Source organism: Gobio gobio, assembly GCF_949357685.1.
Source record: "Gobio gobio genome assembly, chromosome: 11".
NCBI classification, from domain to species: domain Eukaryota; kingdom Metazoa; phylum Chordata; class Actinopteri; order Cypriniformes; family Gobionidae; genus Gobio; species Gobio gobio.
In genome coordinates, this window is record NC_137104.1 from 51393768 (window position 1) to 51400113 (window position 6346).

Below are 6346 nucleotides of genomic sequence, written 5' to 3' on the forward strand. Positions count from 1 at the left end.
CTCGGTTGTAACGAGTGGTTATTTCAGTCAAAGTTGCTCTTCTATCAGCTTGAATCAGTCGGCCCATTCTCCTCTGACCTCTAGCGTCAACAAGGCATTTTCGCCCACAGGACTGCCACATACTGGATGTTTTTCCCTTTTCACATCATTCTTTGTTAACCCTAGAAATGGTTGTGCGTGAAAATCCCAGTAACTGAGCAGATTGTGAAATACTCAGACCGGCCCGTCTGGCACCAACAACCATGCCACAAAATGGCTTAAATCACCTTTCTTTCCCATTCTGACATTCAGTGTGGAGTTCAGGAGATTGTCTTGACCAGGACCACACCCCTAAATGCATTGAAGCAACTGCCATGTGATTGGTTGATTAGATAATTGCATTAATGAGAAATTGAACAGGTGTTACTAATAATCCTTTAGGTGAGTCTACTCAGAGTTGATTGAAGTATTCAGCTGTTCTGAAATCCAAAACTCACAGTTTCCCATCTCAGGGTAAGTCGACTCAGAGTTCAAGTTTAAACTCAGAGTTGGTTGAATCTCCTTATTAAAACGGATGCCCAGCCACAACATTTGATGTGGGGAAGTTCGACTAGAATCTGAGTATGACGACGTCAGGCTAGTTTCCTGGTATAGTTGACACTTGAAATTTGCTATTTATAAGATAGAGAGAAACCATGTCTTAATACAACAAACATAGAGTAGTTTTACTGTGTTCACTTGTTTTGCCTAGTTTGAACTGCTAGAGGAAAGTGTTTATGCAATTGGACTTTTGACCCAAAACTTTATAGTTATTGAAACATAGCCCCTGTGACAACTAGCCCCGGTCACCATTGTGCATCATGCATGTAGTAGATACTTATGGATAATATATACAAATGATTCTATATTTAATTGCATCTGTCTGTCTGCTTCTGCTCACTGTTCATTGAGCCGGGAGACATTAATGACAGCAGTGACACCCCGTCCTCTAAACACACTGACGCTGACGCAGGGTTGTAAAATGCAGTGTAAAGAGATGTGTGTACTGAGAGGAGGCCGGCGCTTGTTTTTTGTCTTCACAGAAATGAACTAGAAGAAACTTTGCCTGTGCAAAACACATTGTGTTGATGCTCTGAATGATTTTTGGTAATAAATCATATAAAAATATTGCCTAAAAGTCACCACATTTAGGCAATATTTTTATATTATTTATTCCCAAAAAACATGTGGTGGTCTTTAGGCTATTAAATACACTTCAGTGTGTCTTTTCTTTAACTGGCCTCTATTTTGTTCCACTTGTGTCATCAGAGTTTCTGCGTAGTTAAATAGGCCACAAACTTCTCGCTTTCATTCCTGTGAAATATAAACCACTACCTCAGACACTCGTCGGGTGAGACACACAGTTCCGTTCATCACGATTTCACCCAAAGCGCCTTAGTGGGCACTTCCTGTGGTCTCTGGAGACGCGTGGGTCGCTCTTTTCTTGTGCGGGTGAATGAATAGTTAATGAGGGCCTTGTTTACTTGGGAGAATGGACACTGACACAGCAGATGTCACCTGAGATAGTCTGAGATAAGACAAACCACACACACACACACACACACACATACACACACGTTTGTTTTTCTATTATGACTTTCCATTGACTGGATAGATAGATAGATAGATAGATAGATAGATAGATAGATAGATAGATAGATAGATAGATAGATAGATAGATAGATAGATAGATAGATAGATAGATAGATAGATAGATAGATAGATAGATAGATAGATAGATAGATAGATAGATAGATAGATAGATAGATACTGTGCACTGGATGGATGGATGGATGGATGGATGGATGGATGGATGGATGGACGGACGGACGGACGGACGGACGGACGGAGAAGACAGACAGACAGAAGACAGACAGACAGATAGACAGACAAAGAAGAAAGACAGACAGACAGACAGACAGACGGACGGACAGACAGACAGACAGACAGACAGACAGACAGACAGACAGACAGACAGACAGACAGACAGACAGAAGACAGACAGACAGACAGACAGACAGACAGACAGACAGACAGAAGACAGACAGACAGACAGACAGACAGACAGACAGACAGACAGACAGAAGACAGACAGACAAGACAGACAGACAGACAGACAGAAGACAGACAGACAGACAGACAGACAGACAGACAGAAGACAGACAGACAAGACAGACAGACAGACAGACAGACATACAGACAGACAGACAGACAGACAGATAGATAGATAGATAGATAGATAGATAGATAGATAGATAGATAGATAGATAGATAGATAGATAGATAGATAGATAGATAGATAGATAGATAGATAGATAGATAGATAGTTACTGCATTGCAGAGAATACAAATGAAGGGTCAGCACAGAGTAACAGACATGATGAGATGACTGAATTTTTTGATCCTATCGAGACAGACAGACAGACAGACAGACAGACAGACAGACAGACAGACAGATAGACAGATAGAGAAAACAGACAGACAGACAGAGAAGACAGACAGACAGAGAAGACAGACAGACAGACAGAGAAGACAGACAGACAGACAGACAGACAGACAGACAGACAGACAGACAGACAGACAGACAGACAGAGAAGATAGATGGACAGACAGACAGACAGAGAAGATAGACAGAGAAGACAGACAGACAGACAGACAGACAGATAGACAGATAGACAGATAGATAGATAGATAGATAGATAGATAGATAGATAGATAGATAGATAGATAGATAGATAGATAGATAGATAGATAGATAGATAGTTACTGCATTGCAGAGAATACAAATGAAGGGTCAGCACAGAGTAACAGACATGATGAGATGACTGAATTTTTTGATCCTATCGAGTACGCCAGCAAACAAACACACACACACACACACACACACACACACACACACACACACACACACACACACACACACACACACACACACACACACACACACACACACACACACACACACACACACATTTTCCTGAGGTCAGTGAAAGTGAAACACATCCCGTTTCCCTCTGGAAAAGTTTAGATGCCAATTCCTGGCCCTTCAATTATTAACGATGAGTTCATTCATTAAACATCCACCTCTTGCTGAAATCATTAACCCATCACAAACACACAGATGTCACTAATGCATGTGGACTCTCTGAGGGTTCAAGTGAGTGGAGGAACACAACACATCGCCTTCGGGGAAGACCTGCCTCCGGGTAAATGCCCTAAAACGGCAACACAATTCGGTACTTTACTTTTATTCGTCATGGTGCAGAAAATACATCCGCTGAGCAGTCAGAAAAGAAAGAAAAAAAAACCCAAATGAGATCTCAGGAACACTGTGAACGAGTTAACAAATGATATATCATCTCAATCATTTGTCCTAAAGCACTGAGATTAAACAGAGGGTGAATCTCCTGCTTCTCAGATGTTTCTCCTGAGATCTCCTCGGGAGAGTGTGAAAGTTTCCAGAGCAATAACAATAATTTCTCTGGGCCTCTTTAGACTTCAATCCATCATCCCACATTCAATAAAACACACGCTTTTACCTCTTTCAGGCGGTGCGTTCTTATTTAACAGATTATTAAAATGTCAGTGCTATTTATAATCCCATATTCACAAGCAGTGTTTAAAGTAAGCAGTCAAGGCTGAAGAGCGACTGTAATATCGCAGCAGGAGAGTTAATCGTGTCTAATGTCCTATTGATAAACAAATAGCGGCGAGGTGGCGATAAAAGTGAGTTAAAGCGTGTTGTGGCAGGCTTTCATAGCACAGACCTCTCTCCAGAGAGCAATATCGATTGTAGAATAATTTTTGTGTTTGGTTGCTTTGCAGCGTGTTTGTGTCAGTGCTTGAAGTTTATGACTGCAGTGTGTGTGCGCATAACATCAAAATCAGATCCCCTGAAATGGAGAGAGTGCTTGAAAAATATTTGATTATTTTTTATATATATATAAAATACAATGCCCGGCCAATTTAAATAGGATTGGATTTAAATAGGCAAATGCTTTAGAGTCTCTGATTGGATCATTATTGCAGTGATTATTATGTTTCTGCATGTTTATGTTTATGTTTGGTAACAGTTCTTCTAACCCTAATCGATGGAGTGTGTAGCTTCATTTAAAATGTTGGGGTAGAAGGTTAAAATGGACACCTGTCTTAAGGGCCGTTTACACAACACTGTTTAACTAAAAATAGAACTAAAACGGGTTTCAAAGGACAAGATTTTGAAGATAATACCGTTATCATCTGCGTGTAAACTACAAAAAACATTAAAATGTAATACACATGCATGAACATGTAATACGCATGCATGAACATGTAATACGCATGCGTGAACATGTAATACACACGCATGCATGCCTGAACATGTATTAAGCATGCATGAACATGTAATACGCATGTCTTAACATGTAATACGCATTCCTGAACATGTAATACACATGCATGAACATGTAATACACATGCGTGAACATGTAATACACATGCATGAACATGTAATGTAATAAGCATGCATGAACATGTAATACGCATGCGTGAACATGTAATACACATGCATGAACATGTAATACGCATGCGTGAACATGTAATACACATGCATGAACATGTAATACACATGCGTGAACATGTAATGTAATAAGCATGCATGAACATGTAATATGCATTCGTGAACATGTAATAAGCATGCGTGAACATGTAATATGCATGCCTGAACATGTAATACGCATGCGTGAACATGTAATACACATGCGTGAACATGTAATAAGCATGCATGAACATGTAATATGCATGCCTGAACATGTAACACGCATGCATGAACATGTAATAAGCATGCATGAACATGTAATATGAATGCATAAACGTAATATGCATGTTTGAACATGTAATACTCATGCATGAACAGGTAATACGCATGCATGAACATGTAATACGCATGGGTGAACATGTAATACGCATGCATGAACATGTAATATGCATGTGTGAACATGTAATACGCATGCATGAACATGTAATATGCATGTGTGAACATGTAATATGCATTCGTGAACATGTAATACGCATGCGTGAACATGAAATAAGCATGCATGAACATGTAATACACATTAGTGAACATGTAATACGCATGCATGAACATGTAATACGCATTTGTGAACATGTAATACGCATGCGTGAACATGTAATATGCATGCTTGAACATGTAATAAGCATGCATGAACATGTAATATGCATGAATGAACATGTAATACGCACGCATACATGCCTGAACATATATTAAGCATGCATGAACATGTAATACGCATTTATGAACGTGTAATATGCATGCATGAACATGTAATACGCATGCATGAACATGTAATATGCATGCGTGAACATGTAATATACGTGTTTGAACATGTAAAATGCATTCGTGAACATGCATGCGTGAACATGAAATAAGCATGCATGAACATGTAATACGCATTCGTGAACATGTAATACGCATGCATGAACATGTAATACGCATTCGTGAACATGTAATACGCATTCGTGAACATGTAATACGCATTCGTGAACATGCAATATGCATGCGTGAACATGTAATAAGCATGTGTGAACATGTAATACGCATTCGTGAACATGTAATACGCATGCATGAACATGTAATACGCATTCGTGAACATGTAATACGCATTCGTGAACATGTAATACGCATTCGTGAACATGTAATATGCATGCGTGAACATGTAATAAGCATGTGTGAACATGTAATACGCATGCGTGAACATGTAATACGCATGCCTGAACATGTAATACGCATTCATGAACATGTAATACGCATTCGTGAACATGTAATAAGCATGTGTGAACATGTAATACGCATGCATGAACATGTAATACGCATTCGTGAACATGTAATACGCATTCATGAACATGTAATAAGCATGTGTGAACATGTAATACTCATGCGTGAACATGTAATACGCATACCTGAACATGTAATACGCATGCATGAACATGTAATAAGCATTTGTGAACATGTAATACGCATGCGTGAACATGTATAAGCATTTGTGAACATGTAATACGCATGCATGAACATGTAATAAGCATGCATGAACATGTAATAAGCATGTGTGAACATGTAATACGCATGCATGAACATGTAATAAGCATTTGTGAACATGTAATATGCATGCCTGAACATGTAATACGCATGCATGAACATGTAATAAGCATGTGTGAACATGTAATACGCATGCATGAACATGTAATAAGCATGTGTGAACATGTAATACGCATGCGTGAACATGTAATAAGCATTTGTGAACATGTAATACGCATGCCTGAACATGTAATA